The 26,973-nt window shown below is 39.9% G+C and overlaps 1 long non-coding RNA gene across 1 annotated transcript in view; it reads right to left on the minus strand.

The window, feature by feature from the left end:
- Nucleotides 1-2,109: 2,109 nt before the first annotated feature.
- The window catches only part of LOC130177524 (uncharacterized), a 64,839-nt gene continuing 39,975 nt past the window's right edge, over nucleotides 2,110-26,973 (minus strand). The window contains exon 4 of the long non-coding RNA XR_008829030.1: nucleotides 2,110-2,353. This is a non-coding gene — a long non-coding RNA (uncharacterized LOC130177524). The remainder of the gene's footprint in view (nucleotides 2,354-26,973) is intronic.

Below are 26,973 nucleotides of genomic sequence, written 5' to 3' on the forward strand. Positions count from 1 at the left end.
TATGTAGTTTTTTGACATTTTTATGCCTTGCTATACTATGATGTTTTTTTGACTTACTATACTATGATGTATTTTGACATTTTTATGCCTTAATATACTATGACCTTTTTCGACATTTTTATGCCTTACTATACTATGATGTTTTTATGCCTTAATGTACAATGTCGTTTTTATGACTTTTAATGCCTTACTATACTATTTCGTTTTTATGACTTTTTATGCCTAACTATACTATGATGTTTTCACATTTTTATGTCTGACTATACTATGTAGTTTTTATATCTTTTTATGCCTTACTATACTATGCCCTTTTTTGACATTTCTATGCCTTACTATACTATGATGTTTTTATGCTCCACAGCGTTTCCTTGGTGATATAGTGTTTAGGATATTAGTTTCTAATTTAGAAGGTTATGGGTTCAAATCCCACTTCATCCCTTACCATACTATGACATTTGTATGCCTTACTATACTATTTTTTTATACGTTTTTATGCCTTACTATACTATTTCGTTTTTATGAATTTTTATGCCTAACTATAGTATGATGTTTTCATGCCTTACTATACTATGAAGTCTTTTGCTAATTCATGCCTTGCTTTACTATGTCGTTTTTATCACTTTTTATGTCTTACTATACTGTCACTATACTATGATGTTTTTTTGACTTACTATACTATGATGTATTTTGACAGTTTTATGTCTATCTATACTATGTAGTTTTTATATCTTTTATATCTATCGTTTTTTCTAATTAGTACACTATGATGTATTTTTACATTTTATGCCTTACTATACTATTATGTTTTTATGGCTTTTTATGCCTTAGTATGCTATGACGTTTTTATGTCTTACTATACTATGACGTTTTTATGACTTTTTATGCCTTACGATACAATGTTGTTTTTATGACTTTTATGCCTTACTATACTATGTCATTTTTATTCCTAAATATACTGTCGTTTTTATGACTTTTTATGCCTCAGTTTACTTTGTCGTTTTTATGACTTTTTATGTCCTACTATATTATGTCGTTTTTATGCCTTACTATACTATGATGTTTTTTTGACTTACTGTACTATTTAGTTTTTTTTGACATTTTTATGCCTCACTATACTATGACGTTTTTATGACTTTTTATGCCTTACGATACAATGTTGTTTTTATGACTTTTATGCCTTACTATGCTATGTCATTTTTATGCCTAAATATACTGTCGTTTTTATGACTTTTTATGCCTCAATTTACTTTGTCGTTTTTATGACTTTTTATGCCCTACTATATTATGCCGTTTTCATGCCTTACTATACTATGATGTTTTTTTGACTTACTGTACTATGTAGTTTTTTTTGACATTTTTATGCCTTACCATACTATGTTGTTTTTATGCCCTACTATACTATGTAGTTTTTTTTTTTTTTACATTTTTATGCCTTGCTATACTATGATGTTTTTTTGACTTACTATACTATGATGTATTTTGAAATTTTTATGCCTTACTATACTATGCCCTTTTTTGACATTTTTACGCCTTACTATACTATGATGTTTTTATGCTCCACAGCATCTCCTTGGTGTTGTAGTGTTTAGGATAGATGTTTCCAACTTAGAAGGTTATAGGTTCAAATTCTACTTCATCCCTTACCATACCATGACATTTTTATGCCTTACTGTACAATGTCGTTTTTATGACTTTTAATGCCTTACTATACGATTTCGTTTTTATAACTTTTTATGCCTAACTATACTATGATATTTTCATGCCTTACTATACTATAAAGTTTTTTACTAATTCATGCCTTACCATACTCTGACATTTTTTCACATTTTTATGCCATACTATACTATGTCGTTTTTAATTCCTTACTATACTATGTTGTTTTTATATCTTTTTATGCCATTTTATACTTTGACGTTTTTATGACTTTTTATGCCTTACTATACTGAGATGTTTTTATGCCTTCATATACCAAGACTTCACTTTAACCCTAACCCAAAGGGGTGCACAACACTCCACCAGTGACCCAACAAAATCATGAGACACGTCCAAAATAACAAAGGGTTTATTTAACAACACTCCACCAGTGACCCAACAAAATCATGAGACACGTCCAAAATAACATATGGTTTATTTAACATGGATGTACAAAAGAATCAGGGCCCTAAATTAAGACAACAAAACACACAAAAAAGACACAAGAGAACACCACAAAAATCCCAAGCTACCAGACAGCAAAACCAGCTGTCCCCATGCCGAAAGCCTCTGCTTTTCTGCAGATGACACCAGAGTTTTTAACATTTTCTTCCTAGGCCAGTTGGATCTCCTGGAGTAATAATGGCCACCCTCAGCGTAGCTGCAGGGAGACAGGAAAAGGAAAATACAACAAACACCAGTAAGACAAGCTGCTGTACTACAGTATGTGTTTTTAAGCCTCACTATGCTATGACTTTTTTGCCTTACTATGCCATTACCTTTTATGCCTTTCTACAATATGAGTTTTTATGACTTTCTATAGTATGACTTTTCATGCATTATTATATTATGATGTTTTTATACCTCATTATACTATGATGTTTTATGTTTAATATAGTATGATGTTTTTATGCCTTACTATACTATGACTTATGACATATAAATTACATATATTTTCCTCAAGAGTGATGTTGTATATGTGTCACTTATAACAGTATATATTATTATGACATCCATACATATTCTCGATATATGAAGATACACGTGTATAACATATATGAACTACTCATTGTAAAATGCAACTTTGTTAAAACAACATGCTTATTAAAATTATATATGATTATATATGATTTTCTTAATAATTTTTTTAATCAAATTTAAATATGCATCTCTATCTTTGATATTTACATATATAATATGAACATATATTGACAGGCTTTGAGATCGATATAATTTTCTGTAACATATGTCAAAAATATAAACATACATATATTTAAACAATATTTCAACATATTTCATACATGGAAATACAACACATGTACATATATTACTTTTGTGTATGGGCATTCTTGAATGTAAATTCAGATATTATATGTGAATAAACCATTTGGTCTACAGCATTAAAAAGCCAATCTCTTTGTTTTGGATGAATGGCGGTGTTTTTGTGTCCTTACCAAACCTATGCCCTTGCGCTTATTTGCTTTGCAAGAATTAGATGAGAATATTGATATCCTATCTGTCCAGTAAATATAACACTACAGCAGCATCTTAGCTTGGCATAAAGCCTGGACATGGGGACATCATTAACACTTCTTTTTCTTTTTTTTGTACAAAACCAGATTAAAAATTGCAGATTTTGTTCATGTTTTATTTGGAAAGAGCTGGGCTAGCCCCTTTTTCCCATTTTTACAGACTTTATGCTAAGCTAAGCTAACTAGTTGTTGGCTGTAGTTGTATGTTAACAATACAGATGTGAGATCTATCAATCTACTCAGCTAGAGAGCAAATAAGTGCATTTTCCAAAATGTCAAACTGTTGCTTTATATCTGAGCGAATATTTGAATTTCTAATCTCACTGTGTAATATGTTGTATTTTTTTGTGGGTTTAAATCATATAAGTTCATATAATGTCATGGCTCCTTTGTTCCACAATTCTTCAATTCACCATAACTGCCAGCACCCTCATCCCTCCCCTCCTCTGTGATCAGTTTGACCTGGTGGGGTCCTAGTGTGTCTGTTCCCACACCTGTACACCATTTCACCCTCACAGTTCTCACCCTGGAAACATGTTGACTGACAGCTGCACTTCAAAGATCTGCTCTCTCTCCCGCTTTCATGGTTATCATCTGTTATGGGAGTTGTATGGTAAAGAGAGAGAGAGAGAGAGAGAGAGAAAGTCTCAGGCAGCCGGTTCTGTTGTGGGGCCAATTTGGATGATTGGCCTTGAAATGCAAGCTGAAACGGGCTTCCCTGTGTTCCTTTAAAGTGACCCGTGCCCGGCAGTGTAATGTAAAATTATCCTCGCCGTGTTTGTGTTGTGTCAGATGTGGTGACTGGCAGAAACTGTTAGTAATTGTCTAAGTGCTCCGGTGTGTCAAAGCTGTCCGTCACTCATCCCAGCCCCCTCCTCCTTAGTTCTGCTTCTTCAGCTTCTCATAATATTTTCACTGAACTGCAAAGGACAAACTACTTTCAGTGATGGAGTTGTCACTTTGGTGCTTTTGCAAGGAAAAATATTTTACCTTGGGAAGAACACACAACCAGCTGACATGTGTTCCTGCTTTTTGGCAGAGAAAAAATGAGAGAGGCATACTTGTTCTTTCTTTTGTTCTTTGATACTTTTACAAAATCAAGACTATGAGCTTTTCTTGTCATAACTCATTGAAGTCGAAGCTAACCTGAATGTGACATTATGAAAATACATTCCTGACTAAATCAACTCTAAAAGAATGGACACGCGTACATACTCTCTTATGTATACACTTAAAATGGAAACTATTGACTGAATACCTGAACAGTACAGCATCATGAAAGAAGTTTCATAGAGTTAGGTTTCTGTTGCTTGGGAATTAATTTAAAAAATATTTAAACACATCACCAGTACACACATACACACACATATACACAACACATAAAGGCACTGCAGTTTGAAAACACAGACCTCAGGTGTATCTAATTAAGTCCATGAAGTGTAAATTGCTGCGGTTATTAAGATTCCTGTTAATCAGGGGTTTATTTAGGGAGGCAGACTGAGTTTATTTTAAAGCTGTTATGGAACACGTTGGTGAAGTTTTGCACACTGCAGCTCCTCCTTTTTTTATGTGATTGCATAAGATTATGTTGCGTGTTGTTGCAACCTGGGAGCAACAGTGCATTTTTTTGCACTACAGTGTCACATGATATGAAAAAAGTAGGTTCTGTTAGATATCTGTTTATTCCTAATCTTTCTATCAAGTTGTGTGTAGCTGTGTTTTAATTAGCTGAATCAGTGATATCTGTGCTAATATTTACACTAAACTCTGTGATAGTGGTGTTGCAATAATTTTGCTGCAGGTTTATTGACATTTTTTCCGATAACTTGCACCAAATTAGAGAGCCGTATACAGATGTTAGCAGAATATTTGACATGTCATTACAAGTGTCCATTCAGGAAAAGTACTCAAAATTCAAAATGGTGAATTTGATGTTACTAAAGCTATAAATTCAGATTAATGTGGCCTTTTGGATTGCACTTCCCAGTCAAACAGTGAAACTGGTACTGTAATACAGTATTCAGTAATTTGTGATTAGTTTTGTGTAGTAGTGTAAGACATTATAATTTAAAATCTATTATTACATTGCAGTCTCTGTTCCCAGTAATGATCAGTTACTAAATCATCATGGGGGTTGGCTTGTTTGCTTTTTTTTCTTTTTTTTCGCTTTTTTTTTAACTTGGACTTTGATTGGAGGTTAAAATCAGTTTTTCTTGTTTGAACATTCAGAAGCTCTGACACACTGTGTGAGCTGGGTGCAGGGGCTGGTGAAGTGGGAGAAGAGAAATGTGAGAGAAAGTGAAAAATTAGCAAAAATGTACCAAGACGAAATGCACCTCTTGGTACATTTGTCAACAAGGCTAATATTAAGCTAGTTGTAGTTATGGTCAGTAAATGCCCCTTTTGATTGTCATTTCCTATTTCTGTATTTTGAATCCAGAAGATAAGACACGTGGCTGTGGAAGCTTTGGAGTTGTTCAAAGGCACCTTTGAAGAAACTGGGCTGAGTAATGAAAGCAATATGAGTAATGTAATTACTTTTGCTGTTGAATGATTTGTAATTAAATCTTCAATATGAAATGAGTAACTGATTACATTTCTCAAGTAACTTGCCTACTTTTTATGAATCTTTTACACGTCTGTTAACTTTTGAGTTCCTTTATGTGAGACATTATTTAATTTATTCCAAACAAACCTGTGTTAAACTGGAATAATTGTTGTGTTAGTAAGAGACAGTGGATGTCTATCTTTATGAAACAAGGGTAATTACTTGCTGTCCAGTTTATGCCTCCCAGTGTTGTCAAACACCAACACAATTTTTCAAATTTGTGATTTAACATGTAGCGTGCTCTGTGCTTTCTATTCCAGGCTGCTGCAGAGCTGTAGGACTCAGGATGCAGGACTACCGTGAAGTCACAGTGTGTTAAACCCCCCCCCCCCCCCCCCTTTCCTGTCCAAACACACCTACTCTGCCTTCCTCTGGGGAGGAGAAAAATCATTCGTTATTTTAATGGGTGTCAAATATGTTTTCCAAATCTACTAAAAGGTTATCGTTGTTACACGCGGACAAGTGCTTGTATCTGAATCAATGTTAACTTTGTTACCAGGGAAATTTATTGCCTTCCCGGCCGACCACGGTGCACAAACTTAATCGGCATGTTTTCACAAAGTGCAACTTGAGGGTGATTTATAAGGCCGGGGTGACTGACTGCTCTTTGATAGAGCGGGGGAAAAAACACATATCCGAGAGGTGCGATGAAGGCATAAATAACACTCTCTGTATTTTCATTTGAATGTCTGACACATGAAGATTATGTATTGTTAGTGTTAGAACGGCAGGGGGGTGGGGGGAATTAGGGGCAAAAGTGGTAATATGAATGAATGACATATGACTCTGAAGACAACTGCTGGTGGTTTACACAGCCAGGAACTTATTTATCCCACCTCAGACCACATCCTACCTTCTGGTCTCTCTCCTCACCTGACACTGCACATATCTTGTCCTTCTAACAATAATCACCATATAATAACAATAATTTGTTGTAAATGATGAGAGAAAGAAAAGAGAAAAGAGAAAGAAAGAATGAGAGCACTGCTGTTACTCCAGTGCCGAGGCGTCACTATTTGTCTTGGGCAAGTTAGCTTTATCTAATAAAGTGTCTTTGTATTAAGATGGATACTTCAAACGCTCTTTTGTCTCTATAATCACAGAGGAGGGAGGCAGAACTCACACATTCCTCGCTCAATTTATTATTAATAAGTACATCAGTGGGAGAAAGATATCCTGGGGACCAAAACACCCACAGAGCGCAACATTCATCAAACGTAAACGAATATCACAATACACAGGATACAGAGGCTCCAATAACAGATAATTGATGAGAAAGGACTTTGGGTGCACTGGATCACTGTTGATGGTTATCATTATATAACATCATTTCATAGTTTACACCAAATGATGAACTGTTTGTTGAAGGGAAACATTTTTGCTGCCTTCTGTGAGCAATTAAGCGGTCTGTTTGCGGGAGTGGGGTCAGTCCCTGATTAAACTGTGGTTAGTGGCATGACTGCGTCCACTCAATACTTCTGTTTTCTCACAAGACCTTAATCTACTGCAACCGCAGCAATTACCCTTCTGACAGGATAACAAAACACAAACACAAACAACATGATCACATCCAAGGCTTTTTTTTTTTTTAATAATAACCTCTTCATCTTCTGTGGGATGAGGCTTTGAGTCTTGTTTTCTTTTTCAGATGCTGAATAAAATATCACTTGTAATTGGATGAAAGATACAAAATAAAGTTGAAAAACTCAGATGTACAAAGATAATTTAGGCAGATTGTTTTTGTTTTTGTTTTGTTTTTTTGCTAATGTCCCCACTCTTATTTGTAAGTGATAATGAGGCTCTATCCTGCAGGACCGTGACAACAGGGAAGCACTATTTCAGATGACAGATGGGAGCGACTGTGTTACTATCATAATAGGCCACTCCCCACCCTGCTGCACAACCTGTGCTCCGGTGTTGGGTTTCCGACAGGCAGTAGCAGCACTGACGCATGTAGCTATAGGACCCATGTCTGAGGGCAGGAATTCAATCAATAAAGCTCACCCCTTGACAAGACATACCATGTTACAGCAGAGAGAGAGAGAGAGAGACAGAGAGAGAGAGAGAGAGAGAGGGCAAACCATCTGTTCCTTTCTTTACCATGCTCCCTCTGTCACATGTCAGTCTGTGCTGCTAATGTCCAATATATTGGGTTATCATTCATATAGTTTAAACCACCTTCGCTGGCTTTATGTAATGAAGCTGTAACTCAATTGGCTTTGGTTTACCGTCCCTGGTGCCTGCTCTCGAATCGGCTTGCATCTGTCTCCCTCCCCTCAGGGACCAGTGTATCACCGTGGAGCCGTTGTCACTTTTCAGGTGATACGACATCACAATAGCACTTCATTAACAAGCGGCACGCGCGGATCATCAGAAAAGCAAATGCCGGATTAGTTTATTTGATTTGATTTTGTTGTTTAACGTCCCTTTTAATTGTGATGGCCTCTCAATCTGGGTTTAAGTTCTGACACGTCAAGGAGATGTACGAGCAAATTGGTGGCAGGTGGAGGATTAAAAAAAAGAAAAAAAAAGAATAAAAAAAAAGACAATTCAAAGCCAAATTTGGTGATTCGACCTGTAGGGCCTCTGAGGACACTTGTTCTTGAAGAGCCTCTACACAATCAACGCTGCTTTTGAAGTGAATACGGTAATGATTTGCTAGACAACCTTCCAGTGCCTCAGAATGAACCACCCACATAATGAGAGCATCATTAGTCACATCCCTACATGATTTCTTGAAGTCTCACAAGTCAGGAGGTGTTGCAGATCTTGTTATTTTTTTAAATCCTATTTTTGACTAAAATGATATTACCTAGTGTGAGTTTACAAGAGGAATGTCATACCTTTTTCTACAGGCTGTGAGTAGTTTTTTGACATTTCTAAAGTTGTGACATTCAGTAGAAAATGCTGGAAGTGAGGAATATGAGCCCTGGTTTATAAACTGAACAGCAGATTCTATAATAATACTGCACATGAGGGATGTTTTTGAAACCCAATCTGTTATGAAACATGTAACTACAAAAGAATTTAGAGCAGCATTTTGACCTGAATGGAGTCCAGTGGACTTTCATCTTCCTCAGTCCACACAACCCCAGTGTCTCCGCTCAATGGGACAATTTATCATTCGGGGTATGATAAGGTTCTCTGTTGTTTCAGTGGTCTGCATAATTCTGCTCTCATAAGAATATGAATACTTCTCCATCTGTTTGGTGTTAGCTTTCAAACCGCACTTAGCTGCAAACCCACAGCCATGCGAGACATCTACTGTTTAATTAAAAAAAAAAAAAAGGGAAAAGAAAAAGTCAGAATAAAATTATGCCGCTATAAAAGAGTCTTGCCAACAATAACATTATCGTTTGACACGCAGCATGTCAAAAAAAGCCAGCTTCATATCACAGTAAAGAGAGCCGACCTTTGAAGAATGTGTGTCTTTGTGTGTGTGTGTGTGTTTGTGTGTATGTGTGTGTGTGTGAACTGCTGATTTTAAACCTTCAAAGATCGCTTTTAGGATACCACAAAAGAATAACCTCTGACACCCAAACAAATAAACATAAGCCACATTTAAATAGCACAAGTTGGAAAAATCTGAAAGCCTGCCTCTTTGGTGAGTCTGTGTGTGTGTGTGTGTGTGTGGTGTGTGTGTGTGTGTGTGTGTGTGTGTGTGTGTGCTGTACTGTATGTGTGTGTCATAAAGAGCAGGGACATGTCTATTATGTGCAGTTTGATTAAAGCATGATGGCTGGTGTCCAATCTGCTTTCCAGGGGAGTGCTGTGACAGCCAGCAGCGCGTCTACCTGCTGCCTCCTCTGCGTGTTAGGTGATTTACGGCTGACTCCCTCCGTTTATGTACTGCCTTATTTTCATTTCTACCCCGCTGAGTGCCAGGTTCAGAACTCCTGAAGAAATATTATGCTTTGCTGACAAAATACAGTGACAGCCATCTCCCAGCCTTAAAAGAGTGCCAGAGTGTTTAACAGTACGAGAGCCTGGGAGACAAGGCGAGGTTGAAGGCATCTGTAAGCACGCGGCCCATTGAAACAACCATTTGATCTAAACCAGCTCTGATTGGGTGGAATGATGTTTATAGCCAAGTTAGAATCTACTTTCAATTAAAAAAATGACACAGGGGGGAAAGGGGAGGTCTGTAAAACAGACGGTAAAATTTATTGAACAACTTTTACTACGGTCTTGTCTGAGAAACATGTGGCGCACAAATGAAATGTTTGTTTCGACAGTCGGGTTCGCCTGCAGACGAGCAGGTAACTTGACGCCAGGGACTTTTTCATTAACCCTGAGTTCAAACCCTGCTGCTGTTTCAGGCTTTTGTGGGGAAGCAACAATTTGATGTAAACGGATGAATATAAATACCACTGTTGTTCAAGCACCGCCATGTTTCCTATTCATTCCAGCCTGTTTTCTCCTTTACAAGAAGTACTCTGAGCTGTAATGAGGTGTTGTAGCGTCCCGAGGCGTTATCATTTGCCGCATTATTATTTCAAAAGCTTCGACAACAGCTCTGTCTCTGATGTAATTCTCATGCATATGGAAGGTGTTCCAGTGACTTGATATCCTGGTTTTGAGGAGAAGGCGACCCCTCTCTAAATAAAATGAGTGATCACAAACCTAATGAGGCAAACCAGTGTTTGGAGCAGTTGGGGCCAGGCATCAGATGGACATGCTGTTGTCTGTAATTAGCCTCTAGCTACATGAGCATTGCTTGTTTTTATTTAGATTTCAGCTATGGAACCAGCACCAGTTAATATGAATCTGACGCTACAAAAAACAAAAAAAAAAACCCCACCCCCCTCCCTGCATCTGAGACTGACTATAAATAAAGATTGTCATTGTAACCTAATCAAATTATGAGACGTATTTTGGTTAGGCTGTCAGTTGTCTAACGCCCTGTCTCCCTCTCTCCCTCTCTTTCTCAGCAGACGAGGCGAAGCAAAGTGAATCCCCTGAGGTCCTCTCATCTCTCTTCAGGAGCTGCCGACTCTCTTCTCTTTATGGCACACCCAGAAGGATTAAGCACAAATGGCATTCACATGATTTCAATAAGCTCAGGGAGACAAGAACCAGCCTTTCAGCACATTAGCTTTTTGCTGCGGAGGACACAAAGCAGACACCGAGCAACTGTGGGGGGAAGAAAGAAGAAGAAGAAAAAAAACATAACACACAGTTAATAATGATCATAATAATAGACCAGTCTGGCACGGCTGAAATGGAATTCCCAAATGTGGCCCCCTAAGTGGTGATGTCATCAATAATGGCCCCGATTGGGTTAGACATGAACCTGAGGTGACACTGTCGTAAAAGGTGACCCCCCGTGGCGAAGCCAGAGTCGCAGCCTTTCAAAAAAGCAATGAAAACAGTTATCTGGATAAAGTCAACGCTAGTGACAGGTCACCCTTAAACATTTGTTTAAAGGCACAATCCGGGAACCAAATATAAACAAATAGGTTTCCTTTTTTTCCTTATTGCCAATATTCAAACACATGACTGGACCCACCATCAACTCCAACTGAATTATCTTTTGATACAGTTTTCAATCAAGTGGCCAATGTTTTCTGATATTGTAAACAACTTTAAAACTGGCTTAAGTCTCAATTTAAAGCTGCTGTAATCAATACATTTTACATTAACAATAGATAAAATGACAATGTTAAAGATGTTGCTCGTGATGTCAAACCAACAGAGAATTATTACCCACCCCTTCAGTTCCCCTCCGCCATATGAAGTATTTTAGTGTCTTTCAGATCATTGTTTTGGTTTTTCCGGCTCGCAGCTTTTCTGTTTTGGTTCAACCTCACCGCTCTCACCAACATCACCTCCAGCCAAAGCAGGAGCTCTGATCGACCCACTGCACAAATGGAGGAAAGACAAAGGTAGCGACTACCTGGTGGAGCAAGCGCCCATGAAGTGCCAGATATTTCCCTCCAGAGCAGGTGGAGACCAAAACTGAGTTAGATTAAAAAAAATTACATTTGTTCGGTGGCCAGAAACTTGACTATTTGTCCTTACCTGATGTGTAAATTAGCAACTGTTGTTTCCTAAAAAGTTTGTCATGCCAACTTTTTTAAGTTGATAATGTGTAAGTTTTGGGTTTATAGCTTATTTCCGCTGCCCTCAAGTGGCCAAAAAGTCAGTTAATGCAGGTTAAACAAACGAAATATCAGTTTTCATCAATGATGCATACTTTCAAATTATAGCTACATGCAAATTTAGCTGAAAGGTGATATGTAAAATAAAATATTAATCCTTTATGACTGTGTTCCTTCTTTTTGATTCCTGTTACATAAAGAAGATCAACAGTTGCACTCAAAAGGAACAAATCCTTGTCACCTCATTAGAACAATTTCAACTGTTAGCTTGTTGATATGGGCCCCTAATTTGCAACCTCCCTTCTCCTGTTTTTGTCATTTTAGTTTTCATCATTGCTCCAATGTCCTTTTTCCCTGTCGCATTCTCCTTGTCTGCCTCTTTCTTTCCTTTCTCCCTTGTGAATGTGACTAATCGTTGAGCTTGGTGAAGGTAAAATGGCACTAGGTCTCCTTCCTTCCTTCCTTCCTTCCCTCCCTCCCTCCCTCCATCCCTCCACCCCTCCCTCCACCCCTCCACACGCTCCACTCCTGCACTGTCAGTGATTTTTCATCGCCCTTGTTGGGGCCGTTTTATGCATTGTTTCCCTGATGCAGTGATTGATGTCAGGGGCTGGTAATCTGGGGGAATGAGAGGCTGGATGGTGGCCGCCGAGTCCCCTCTGTCTCTGACACGTGTCGGCTGAGCGGTGGTGTGCCGTGGCGCGCTGGGGGCCTCGTTTGGCCGCAGCCACTGCTGAGGCTGCTCACTTTGCTCACTCAGCCAGCCCTCATTTCCATTTCAATCTCAACCTCATGAATGCAAAAACTCTGGCCGAAAATTAATAACACTACGCAAGGGAAAAGTGGGCGCAAGGGAGAGGGATGGAAAGACAGAGAGAGATGGAGAGGAGAGCAAGAAAGAGAATGCAGAGCTGGGGTCTTTTTCACCCTTTTTGTTCCTCCAAAAGTGCCCCTTATTTTATTCCCCTCTCTCTTTCAACAGGATCTTCCAATGAATGGCATTACAGACAATGCCATATCCAGAGTGACACAAATTTATTTCGGTTGCAGCGCCATAGTGTATTTCCACAGAACCAGGGGCGATTTGTCTGGGGACAATTTGGTTTCCATAAAGGATTTAAATGGTTTCTGTGGAGATAGTGGGGTGAAATTTAATTTGTTTCTCATTTACTACAGCAGGTATGAAAAGGAGAAAAATTGGACGGCTGATGGGCTAAAAATTGGTGCTGTCCCTCTGCTGTATCCCCAAAGGACCAAGGCCCTGCATCATATAGATTGAGTTCGACCCCCCCTGAGCCCTCCCAACCACAAGCCAAGCCAACACGTGCACACACGCACACATACACACACACCCAGCCTGCCTCCAGCCTGGAGAGAGCTGTAACCTTAAACCAACTTAAACAGTAACCTTTGGGGAGGCTGCCAATCACTCCTAAAACAACGTTTCCATCGATCGGCCTGTCTGCGTGATTTATGGCCTCATTTTACACTAATTGAGAATTAGAGGGCGGATTAGTGGGCCTCAACACTTCGGCCTGATATGCACTCTGAGCAGTGTAATCTGTCACACCGGGATGTCCGACACTCTCTTACTCACAAAGGAGGAGAGGAGGGAGGAGAGTGAGGGGGGGCCCTTTCTAATTGAATTTCCTGATAACACGGAAATTAATTTGACACCAGCGAAATTTGACTAGAGCTCTGGTGCTGTGCTCTCTTGCTCCCCCATTGTGAAATCTATGTGTTTCTTCTCTTTCTACCCTTCTCTCCTTTTTTCGCCCCTTCACTCTTCCTCTCTCCATTTCTGCTGTGCCTAGCAAACACTATTGATCCAAATCAGCTTGAGTTGAAGGCCGTCTGAAGCATGGAATCCCTAAATCATGTTTGTGCTCATATCGGGGCAGTTCATCTGCTGCTATCTTTGGCCAGATAAAGAATATTACCTTTCATTTTGTTTGACTGTGTTCGCATCATTTTTTTTTTTCTTTCTTTTTGTCGAGGGAGGGAATCTCCTTTCCCATGGTCGGCGAATGCATGCAGGCGAATGCCCAGAGTCAACAGTCGGAATTGAATTAGGGTCCCGGCTCGCCAGGTCCATTGTCTGGGTAATTTGTTGTATAAGTGGCAAAATGAAAGCACTCTCCACGGTTCTCTGAGCACCTGCTGTTGTGTCACTCATCACTGCAGAGCGAGAAAAGAGGGAGAGAGAGAGCAAGTGTTTCAAATACCATCAAAGATCACATGTTAACTTACTTTGCCATAATCAACTCAGATGTCATCGCAGTGCTTTTTGTGACATCAAAATAATCAACAGCTGCTTGCTTCAGCTATTTCAGCTTGAAATCTGTTTAATATGCATATTAATACTTTGTGTGCACTGAAAAAGTCTCTTTCTTTCCACCTTCACTGGTGGAACTACAGTATTATCAGCAAAATATAAGTATCATAAGTGCAGGTACTAATTACACAGAATTTGATATCTGTGGGTTCTTCTTACAGATTCATTTACTTATAAACATGATCTAAAAATTGTAGCTGGTTGAAGAAGAACTAATCTTAACTATACTTTATATGCTATTGGGTGGTTGAATCCATGCATCAAATTTTATAAGGTCACATACATTTTAAGTATAAAATCTTAATCTGCAAAGTAACTAGTGACTATCACCGTCAAATAAATGTAGTGGGGTGCACAGAAGTGCGAACACACTGTGCATCAGAGACCTTTTCGTTGTAGCCTGTATTGTGTTGGAGTTAAGTTTGCATGAGAGCTCTTTAGCAGACTAAGAGATGCATTTATCTGCGTAATGAACTTTGGACGCTAGCTAACTTAATCCCAGTAATGCCTGCGAGAGTCAATTAGCGCAACTAGATTCAGTGTGGTATTTATCCGATAGAGCAGACAACTACACACACCAGAACACACGCACCATATTGACCATCTTCATCTTATCTCTCGGCTTAATGGGACCACAGGGCCCATCATCAACTCCACTCTAAAATACAGCGTTAGGTTTTTTTTTTTTTTTTCTGAAAAGCCTGTGGGGAGTTTTGAAATTGAGTAGCTGTTGATTTGCAGCACTAACAAGTCTTTTAAGAGTTGATTTTTCCTCCCCTGATCATTTCAGCTTGTGATCTTATGAGCATGTTAACCTGGATTCCCCTCAATCAATGCTCGCAGGATATTATCAGTGCAGCACACAGGTGACAGCATATTACAAGACCTGTAACAGATACCTCTGGGATCTTCATCTCCCCTATGACAGGGTCTACTATCTGGAGCCGGAGCCTGTATAGAGAATAATAAATGACAGGGTGTGATAAGACTAGGCTGTTAGCAGGCACGGTCATGGTCTACATTGCCCTTTTTGTCTCTCCAGGGACGAGAGCATGCGTGCGTGTCTTTGTGCATGCATGAATGTATGTGTGTGTGTGTGTGTGTGTGTGTGTGTGTGTGCTCCAGCTGTGCTCTCACACAGATCTGCGTAACTTTTGCAACAGCGTCAGCGGTGGCCATTGTCTTGTAGCAGGCAGCACACACTGGGTTACAAAGGTCTCTATCTGCCTGCTTCCTCATTTCTTATTCAGACCCACAGGGACGGAGGGCGGGGAGGAAGGGGGGAGAGGGGTGGAGCGGGGGAGGAACAGGGGGATAACTGAGAGGCTGATGGAGACTAGGTGACAGGTTGGAATGGGCCATCAATAGATCCATCAGGCGGGTAATTTGGAGCGCGCTTAACATACATCAGTGGAGTCGTAGGAGCTGGTATCTGTCTTGTCGTGGAATCACAGTAAATAACAGTTAAAGATGGTGTCAGGCCTGACCTGGCTGACCCCCCCTGCGTGCGTGTGCGCACGCACACACACACACACATACCACCCACACTTCTGCAACAGAGCAGCATTGGAACCAGCACAGATGGAAAAGGATTAACACATAGATTAACAACATTTACATTCACACATGCAACCCTGCATTCACTGACAGACACATTGAGACCGGCACATATTGTGAGAACATCAGTCTTAGTAAATCTTTCAGCCTTTTTTTTTCCAACTTTCAACACTTAAGTTTCATGAAAGAGGAAATAATTCCTTTTGTTTAGGAATTTTCTAGCTCTCTGCACTAAATGAACTCGTTTAATTCATGAAATAAATACATTTTGATTAGTATTTTATTGCTTTGTTGGCAGATATTTTAGCTACTGTTTTAGGATTTGATTTAAAGACTAAATACACAATGCACACACAATTATTTCCTTGAATAAGAGTCTTGTGTGGGAAACATCGCTCGAATAGAGTCAATCATTCTCATTTTCAGAAGCTATATGACAGGGAAACTCTTAAACAGAAGAACAAACCTGCTCAAAAGTAAGTTGACAAATAGGCTGGAGCATCTTTCATTGACAGACACTCTCTGAGAAAACAAATGCTGCAGGTGCTTTGAAAACTGTGTATAGCACCAGAGGGCAGGCAGATGAGCCTCATCCCCGTGGAGGATGTGTCTCTCTTTTGTGTAAAGGTGAGAGTGTGTGTCTGTGCTTACAGCAGAGCATGTGACTATAAAAGTGAAGCACCTTAGGCTAACTGCTGTTCCTGCCACTCACACTCCCCACTAACCTTTTCGAACACACACCATCCAGTCTTAAAGGTGTCATCTCACATTTGGGGGTAATTCAGTGGAATAACGCAGTGAAGCTGCAAATCATAAAACTGATTTCTAATATTGACGGATAATTTGTGATCACTTTTATTCTCATATTTAACACTGAGAATAATAATGGTTATATTCAAGCTGCTGGGCCTTTTCCTCCTTGTTTTGCTATGTGAAGTTTGAGCAAAAATTTATCAATGATTTCCTGGTGGATCTGTAACTCTTGCATTTGCAGTGAGGCAGCGAGGTGGAGAAAAACATATTGTTTTATTTTGTCGATTTGTTATCAGAAAGATGTTTCCCAGAATGATTCATGTCTATTTCCTACTGGTAGTAAGGGCTAGTAGATTATGTGTGGGGGGTTTTATTTTGGTGGCGTGGTTTTGGAGGTGGAGAACTTTGTTTCGCAAAAAAAAGTTTTGAGTTTTCACCACCAATGTCAAGACGCCATGTTGATGAAAACTAATACTGAGTATGTTAATATCCTTTTCGGTGTCTTTGATATGAGATATGAAAACAAGAACATTTTTGCTTTTGAGTTCCCTTTTCCCTTTGCAGGATTTTACAGGAGAGCAGTTTACACCAAACCTTGCTTTATCTTTGAATGTGTTCTGACTTTTCATGCAACAGTCTCCTGGTGCAGTCTCCAGTACTCGCTATAATAAGAAAAGCAATGAAATATAACCAACATCACTGATAAATGTATGATTATATAGCACTTTACACACAACACAGTTCATCTAAAGTGCTTCGCAGCACTGAAACATACAAAAGTACAACTTTTGCAGATGTTTTCCTTCTGTTATCTTTTATTGAAAGTTGGGGCAGAGTTGAAGAGTCTACATTGTAACTGATGAGTATTAATTTTCTATAAGCCAAAAACAAACACAGAGCGCGACAGACCTCCTCCCTGACAACACAAAGTTTGTCTCTGCTCTCTCCTCATCATCGTGTCATAATGCAAACCTTGGACCAAAAGCTGTATCCCTTCCCATCTTTGTGCTAGACAGCTGTAACCAAGACAGTCCAATCACTCAGGACAGACTGTATGAGGTCATGTGACCACATATACAAACACAGTTATAATACTTGTGGAGTTATAATGAGCTACCTATACTAAACAGCCACCACAGCCCTGTTGTCTTGCCTGTGGTTGAACACTAATGTGTATTTTTCCTGTTTAGCAGTGGTCGCAGTTTCCCCTACAGAATAAATCAAATTAGCGGGAAGGCAAATCTGATCACAAACGCTCACTCGAGACGCACTGGAGGTGCATTCAGAGTTGTTGAACGGAGATCTGTCTCTATTGTATCTGTACACAATCTCCTTCAAGATTGTTGTTCTGAGCAGGGGAGCAGAAACAGCTGTTTGTCTGCTCATATTGATCTGAGCTGTATATGTTTATACAGCCAGTTGCATTAGAGGATGCAGCTTGTTGGTGCGTGGCTCTACTGAAACCCTCTCAACAATTTAAACTGATGTTTTGCCCTCAACTCACAATTACCGTTACCTTTCAAAAACGAAAGTTATTTAAACATTAGCTAATTTTTCCAAATACTTTAACGTTAACAGACATCCCTTATGTTCAAAAGCTAAATACATATTAAAGACATAAATATCTATTTTATCTACACTGATGTTTGTAAAGTGATTTCCAGAGACAAAGACAATACATTGCAATGAAAAAAAAAAAAGAATCGTGATGAAATGTTAACAATCATCTTTTTTGCCAGACAAAGGAAGAAGGAATAAAAGAAATTTAGACAGAAGAGAGAATTTAAGATCATGTTAATAAGTTGAACTCAAATCTCAAGTTATTAACCTGATAAACTGTGTTATGTAACTGTGTTATAACCAGGGTTTTGACCTACTCACTCTGGTTTATTGATGAAGACACTCGGCAAGGACACACACAGACTCGCATATGAACACAAACCAGAACCGAGCCACGACTCTGACCTGTTCCTGTGTCTCATTGAACTTGTTCCTCTAGTCCTCTTGGCCCTGCTTTAATTAAACCCAATTAGCTAGTCAAGGTTGCGCGAACGCTAATACTGTTACTCTGATACAATTTGGCCTCTGCTTTTAGCTTTAAGTGTGTGCAGCTACCTTAATCAAAATTGTCACTTAAAATGAAACTACAGCTCGAGTAATTAAATTTAATTGGATCTTGTCACTTCTAATGCTGGCGGTGTTTTGATCCTTGTTGAGTGTTTGCTGCCTCTGCTTCGTACCCGGCTTTATTACAGTCTATAGCCTCAACCTCGCCGGGGCCAAATACATTTAGACCTGGTCAAAGCTGAAAACGCTTTGAACCCTGTTCATCATTTGAGTGTTAAGAAACATCCCTAATATGGCATTAGATCATTATTTCTAATTCATCAGTATTTCAACTTAATATCTAGTAAATACTGTTGCCTGATCCTGCACCCGGCTTCACTGTGGAGGAGGAGGAACAGGTTTGAATAAAGCCATAATCAAATCAATGATGCACTTTGTCTGTGCGTAGGTGGTTGAAACACACGTACAGTAAAGACCCACAATATTACTGCTTTCAACCAATCTAGTGCAGTTCAAAGATAATTTTCAACGAATGTTTGTTAATGTTTTTTTATGCTTGTGCTGGAAGATAAATTGCTGCATAAAAAAAGAAAAGTCCACTGAAGCCTGGCTTGAAATCACATTACTTTTTTTTTTTTTTAAAGCACATTCTCAGAAATGCAGTTCCTCTTGGCTATTTCCTCACAAAACTCAATGATTTGATGGGTCATGAAGAAGATAACAATGACTGCTGACGTCTCCATACATTGCACTTAACGCAGTGATACGGGGAAGCCAAAGGTGGAATAGCTTTTCCGGAGCGTTGGCTTCATGGCCAGTTATTTGTGTTGCTAGAGGAATGAAAAATCTAAATGGAGTGGTCAGGATGGGCTCGGCAGCAATAGGGTGACCTCTCAACCCTCCAGACTTTGGAGAATATGGAGGAATTGAACATGCAGCCATGCTACCGAAGGCAGAAGCGGCAAATCTTTATTCACTGAGAGCTGCTTGCTGCTAAAGCACATTCCCTTTCAATCCATTAGAGCTCACCGTCCCCTTCCCCTTCATCACACAGTGCACCCCTTAATTTGACAATGACAAAGAGCCACTTGCAGATTTTAAATTTCATAATTTTAATCTGTCAAGTCTGACATTTAATTAGTGGCTTCCTAACCTGTGTCTGCCTCGCTCTCTGAAGGGCACCGTTTGTTCTGAGAGCGCTGCGCAATCTCTCGGCGGAGGAGAAGAGAGAGTGGATTAATATATATGTACATTACCAGCTGCTGCAAAGACAATACACAGAGAGGGAGGCCATTAGGGCCTAATGCAGACAGATGAGGTTAATAATATTTGGGAAGTGTTGCTCTATTAAGCAGAGCACTGATTAAGACCTGAGTGGGATCCCCCCTTCATGAGGCACTGATTGGGACCCGGGCTGCCTTTTGTTCTTCCGCTCCCAAAAAGAGGAGAGAGGGAAAGAGTAGCAGAGGAAGAAAGGACGGGAACAATGTTGGCCGACTTTGTGTTCCAGCTGACAATGAGGGTAGGTTTAATGAGAATCTTTACAGACCTGGACGGGGGTTTATAGAAAGTCCAACGCCCACTGATAAGTTCATTACAACCATGAGCAAACAGATGGAGCAAAGCTTTGGGAATCTTTCAGGTGTCCCCTCCGAAGGAAGAGCTCTGTGATTGCTTTCAGTTCATACTCAATTTCTTTTCTTCGTCACTGCAGATAATGTTGCCGGACTGACCTCATTAATTTATTTCCATCATTATGTAGCTCGAAGTGTGAAGACCCCAGTTGTAGTTTGAGATTCCTTTCCTACCAAAAAAAGCAGCTTTCTGTGTAACACTGTTTCATACAGACAGCTCTGGCGGAGCAGCTATTGATTTTCAAATCAATAGAAAGTGAAGGGAGATGGGGTGGAAATGGCTTGGAATTGGACCGGCCAAGAAAGTGTCAGGTGCTGCAGGTGTGTGTACATCATATGTTTCGTGTCAAATGCGTGTCAGGTGTCAAAGTTTTATGATCATAAACATTTTTACTTTTTCATGAATTAAATTTTTTACCGGCTTCTGAAGAATCAACGTATTCTCTTTCTATTTTTCTCAGACTCATTCATCCAGACTTTGAGATCAATGAACACTGACTCAGTCCAAACCCATTGTTATGTTTTCAAAATCTTTCTAAGCACTGGCTGTCATCCACTGTGTTTTTTTGTTTGTTTTTTTTTCTTCATTGAACTCTGGCAACAGGCCCTTCTGCACCTTCCAACACCAGGACAGTGTGTAGTTCAGACAGAGGGAGAGAGAGACAGAGGGAGAGGTGGTGGTGAGATAATGGGAGGAGTGAAGATGTCTTCCTGGGGCCCACTAGTGGCTGCTCCTCGCCTCTTCAGCCACTCCGACTAGCAGATAATAACAGATTGAAGAGAGTGAGAGAAAAGACAGACAGAAAGGGCAGATCCCTCCCTCACTATGGACGGGGACAACTCTCACGCCGCAGGGAGGTGAGATAATGGTAAAAAGACGGCCCCACCTGTTTAACTCCTATAAATCCTATGTGTACGTCTGTGGGTGATGTGAGCATCTGCATGCATTTGTGTGTATCTCTGCATGCACGTGTGAACTGGTGTGTGTGTGTGTAAATCACCCCTTTGGCCTAATTGGTGGCTGATAATGCTCTAATTTCCTGTGGAGGAGGTCTATAAGTCATCGGGGGCCTGCTGGGTCCCTCTGGGGCTCTGAACACCGCCTGACCAAACCACTGCCTGTTTGACTGCGTCCTAATCTGTACCAAACCTCTACATCTCTCAGTGGAAGAGCTTTAGCCCTGGTACATGTGGTAAGATGTGGATTTCTGTCGGTGAACACTTTGGTGTGCCATGTATAAATCCCTGTGTGTGAGTGTGTGTGTGTGTGAAACTGAAGTATGTGTGTCTGTTTGTGTTTCACTTGATCGCTGCCCTCCCTTGACAGTGCTCATAGAGAGAATTAGAGAGCGGGTGAGATAATCACATGAATAAAATGCAGCCGGTAGCTCATTACAAACCCTATTATTCATTAATTAACATTATTAAAACGTCTAATAGACCCCGGCACTCCTCCCAAGCCCCCTGCCTCTTTTCAACTAGGTCCCTGCTCCTCGGTCCCTCCTGTTTCTCAACATGAAAAGAATAGCACATCAAACGAGGCCTGGTTTCAATGTGTTGGGGATTTGCAGGTGTAGAATCACACTGCGCAGGGGATCTACTTGTCGGTCGCACGACGCTCTATACTCTTCCTCTTCGGCCTCGGCGTGACACACAGCGCTCACCCGCGCCATAACAAACCCCTCATTAGGAGTGGGGAGAGAACTGGGCTGCGTGCTCCCTAATTAGGTCCCCATCTGAAACTTTCTGTCTTTCCCTCATCCCTCCCTCATCTCCCCCCCTCTGCTCCATGTCCCTTCATCACAGGAAAAAAGAGAATGCTGACATTTATGGAAGGAAGTTTAATCAGCTGTATGTGGAAGGGATATAAGGGAAAGTTTTGATAACATTTTTGCGTCTGTGATATGTATATGCAAAGCAAATGCACCTCTTTAGTTTTCTAAAGAGGTTAAGCAGTGCTGCTTTTGTCTTGTCAAGATGTTTGTGACGTATGAAAAGTGTTTTTTTTTTTTTTACAGATTTATCCACAACTCAGCTACAGAATATCATTCACTTGATTCCTCCCTCTTCTTACGTTGCAGTCATTATGTATATCCATTCATTAAATCACACAAATGTGGCAGATTCATTTGGTTACATTGTGGTAACCAATATTCGGCTGAGAGAATAATATCTATCAAAAGTTTTTAATTGCATTCACTGAGAACCGGCTATATTAAACATGCATAATATAAGCATGGCGAGATCTGGAAAATGTTATGTCCTCGAAATGTAATGATCATCATGCATATTCAAATGTCCAAACAATGCACCTTAGTTAAACATTAATACCATAATTTAGATACAATCAGTTTAATGTGTCCAGGAAAAGAAGTATTATTCCTCATTTTGTTCTCATTATTTTCAAATAAACAGGACGCGGTGTGTGTGGAGAAAAGGGGGCTGAACAGACAAATGATGAATATGTAGAAAACTCTCAGAGATATTAGTGGGGTTTAAACTACATCCTCTGATTACTTTTCTAGTTTTAAATACTTGATGTTCCAGTTGTACTATGACCTTAAACAAGATTTTATTGGAACGCAATATCCATACCATTAAGGGGGTCTTTTATCATTCTGAGAGGGACACTGGCTCCTTGTATCCTTTAGTGGAGTCTTTGTACATTAAATTACATTAATATTTCTATTTATGGCACCAGATTCATATGTAACACAATACACCGCATGCATATTGTATAACTCTAAAAACAAATATTTTCTCTTGGGATATTTGATATTATAATACAATTTTTAACTGAATTAATTTCTGAAACACAGTCTCAGACACACAGATATATAAAGAAAGTGAATAGAGAGACAGAGAGAAAAGAAATTTGTGGGTACTTATCAGAAAATAATCTCCTTTATCAATGCCGCCTTGAAATTACTGGCCATATATTAGTATGGAGAAAGCTCTCCCTATCTCACGCTTTCTTCTCACTCTCTCCCTCTCACACTCACTGAATGATGCGTCCTGACAAGTAAATCACAAAAGAGGTGGTGTTCCCCCATGTGGCTGAAGACCCAGCATCCTTCATACATCCCCTCTTCTCTTTCCTCCTTCCCTTTTCTTCTCCCCTCTTCCTCCTCCTCCTCTCCTGATTAAATCCGGTGCTCCCTGTAGGATTATTAGATTTCTAATTCAATCTGAATTTCAGGAACTTGTTTGCTTGGTTACCTGTCACAGCATATCAGCTTGTCATATTAGTGGTGATCGTTGGCTCTACCTAATCTGCTTTAAACAATTTCATTGGGTGCTGGTCTATAAATCATTCTGTAATGGGATTGACACGCGCAGGCTTAGCTAGGTAAACAAATCAGCTTTGTTTTATGTTAGGCAGCAATGAACTTGGCTTTATCAACTTCCCATCGATTCACACACACCACAAGGTCAAAATCTGTCTGGCTGCTCATCAGTGGGAGTAGGGGTCAGCACTCAGCAATTAGAATATGTATCAGATAGAAGCAGAAGAGCCCATCACATCCCGCTTCCACTGTGCCTTTCTCCAAAGCGTTAATTCATTTCTTATCAAAGTGAAGGCATTTCAAAGTAAAGCTTTGCGGCATTGGAGGGGAAGTACTCTTTATGGGAATTTGAAAGAGAAAATAAAATGAGTTTGTAGTTTATTGACGGGAAGTCCCAGAGGCTGTTTAAAAACTCATTAACTTTCAAAACTAATTCAAACGTGTTGATTAACATCTGAAGGTTTGAGTTTTTTTTTCTGATGATGGATGGATTTTTTTTTTTTTAGGGGCCGGTGTTTTTGGATTTGCACGCAATAAAGTCTTCATTTTGACGTGTTTAGAAAAGTTGATTTAAATATGATTTTGATTAACCACATCTCCAACCTCTGTTGGGTTGTTTTGCAAATAGACTGAATCTATGTGCTGTTCATTATGTCAAAATTAAGGAGCAGTCTGGCACAATATTCTCCAAAATCACTGATATGCAACAGTATCCTGCTGTGTCTCATTAGAGGAACCTCCCAACTCCATCATAGGCTATATACTGCTTTTTTCAAATTTTAAAAATACAATTTCTTTCATTTTGCATTGTCAGACAAATATCCCTTTGCATTCTGCTGAATCCTTACGCTCAAGGGCTTAGCAGAATGATGCATGGTTCAGTTACATCGAAAGCTAAATGAAAACAGCAGGTTTACCAGAACCAGGCGTCTTGGTTACACACTCCTGCCAAATCATCAACTTTATCAACTTTATCACGTTAAAGGGCTTTAGTGCGTAGAATGCAAAGTCATTGTCAGGATCACACAGACTCTCCTGAATCTTTGTCGTGTCTAGTTTCCTGTGAGATGTATAGTATATACTGTGTGTGGATTAGGCTTTGTGCTTTGCGTGAATGAATGTCAGACACAAAATGAGATTAATACTGATTATTAACACATGTCAAGCACGTATCTGCGCTGATACTGATAAATACAGAAAAAAAAAGAAAAAAGAAGAAGAATCTTTAACGTAAAGATATTTAGTTATCAATAGAAAAAACTAAACAAAACTAAACAAGAAAACTAATATCACTGTGTTGTGACAGTGTGTTACGCTGCATTTTACACTGTTTGGTACAGGGATGGATCATGCAAACTGCTTTACCGCAGTTCCACCATTCAATTGTAAGTGAGTCATTTCAAGATGAAATGCTACATGTCACATGTGTAAATATCTGAGTCAGAGAGCAGTGAAGGACGTCCTCGAGTTCATAACCTGTCGAACCTGAGATGCACTGAGCTACTACGACACAGCATCATGTTAAACTTTACTCATATCAGCTACAGAGAGAGGATGATGAGGCTAATTTAAGACCAACGCTGGACAGTGTGACGAACTGAAGTCCGCTGTAACAAACTGATGACTAGGGTGTTTGTGTGAGCTACATAAATCCATAAAGCCATCCACCTTCAGGTAGATCCAAGAACATGACAGATACTAACCTGAAACAGAGTCCTGCAGGAACTTGGCAAATGTTCCTAATCAATAAAGACTGGGTTATATATAAACTAATTAGACATTCTTATAACTTCTTTACTGACGCTTACAGAAAGAGAGGGAATGCAGGGAGGAACAAATAGCAGAGAGCTGACCTGTTCAGCAGCATGTCATGGGATCTTTTCACACCAATACATCTCCCTAATGCAGGCAATTTCCTGCAGCTTTTCACCCTATGAGGGGATTTGACCTCTGTGGGCAACACTTAAAGCGAATTCTAATGTTTGCCAATAAGGAGGGATTAAGTCAGCCAGAAACTGCAGGAGAGAATGTGAATGTGTTCTTTTGCAATTAACAACCCGTAAACATCAGCATATAAGAACGTATGAATGAATGTGTGTTATGTAAAGCACATTACTTATATAAAAATGTATTTTCAGATAAAAAAACAAACAAACATATAAAAGCATGCATTTATGGTAAGTTTGCAGGGTTGACATCACTGTTCTTAGCAGGGTGCAGTTGGGGGATTGGGACGGCTAAGTCCTCGTATATGGGGCATGTTCTAAATGCACATGAAGTGACGACACAGTCTGTCAGGTTAGAAGCTGCTTTATGGAAAAGTAGAGGAGCTTGGATGAATATATATCTGCCAAAGTGGTTGACAAGGCATCTGGAGTAAACACAGACATGTCAAAATCTGTGCACTGATGTTTTTGGGAAAGCCTTTTGTGTTTTGATATTTGTGTGCAATATTTTGGAGGGAAACTTTCAACACTTGAAAACCTTCCAAATCATAGCTGGCATGTTGAGGATAATCTTTTCAATTACCCGTCTCTCTGTTTCTGAGTGTGATAGGCTCTTAGCCTTCTGGTTCCCCAGCACCCAAAAACTGTATGTGCCGCTGTTGACAATGAGAGGTAAACAAGAAGGGGGGAGAGAACTCACCAAATCCCCCAGAGGCCTGGAGGGGAAGCCACACAGCCCAAACTCCTTTCACTCCTCAGCTGTGAAACAGCAGCTGGCTTTAAGGCTGCGCTCAGGAGAGACTGACAGCAATTACAGCTTTCTCTTTCTCTCTCTTTCACCCTCTCTCTCAGCTAGGACAGAGCCACTCGATGTGAAACCACGAGAAAGGAGCGAAAACCTCCCCTCCTCCGCCGTCTTCCTTTCTGAGAATGAGACATTTACTTCCAGCTCTTGGTGAGGAGATGATTGTTTACTTTGAGTGATGTGCTATTATGACAGTTCAACAAATCAATGTTACACAGGTTTGTGGCAAATGGTGGAATTTTAGAGTAATCCCATGTAAATTATTAATCCTTTCAGGGGGAAGTTGCAACACAGAGGCATGCAGCACATCTCTTACACACTCCAACCTGACAGTTGTGCTGCTGTGCCAAAACGTTTGACAGCCTGCTCTACTTTAGATTTGTTAAGAAGACATTGGGGCTGAGCGTGAGCCAGATTCAAAAGCTGATCTGAGATCATTGCCGTATCTCTCGCACATCAACTGTAATGGCTGCTTGGCTGGACTGCATGGCAATAAAACACAGAAAAGCTCTTTTACCCACTGGATGTTTAATTTACGCAGTGTGCATCGTGGTGTGCTTAGTGTGTCTCATACACACTGCGCCAGATCATTTCCTATTGTGTCATATATTACGGGGGCCTTTAAAATCTCAGAGATGATTCCTGTGCGACTTTTA

This window comes from Seriola aureovittata, chromosome 11, assembly GCF_021018895.1.
Source record: "Seriola aureovittata isolate HTS-2021-v1 ecotype China chromosome 11, ASM2101889v1, whole genome shotgun sequence".
In the NCBI taxonomy this organism is placed as follows: domain Eukaryota; kingdom Metazoa; phylum Chordata; class Actinopteri; order Carangiformes; family Carangidae; genus Seriola; species Seriola aureovittata.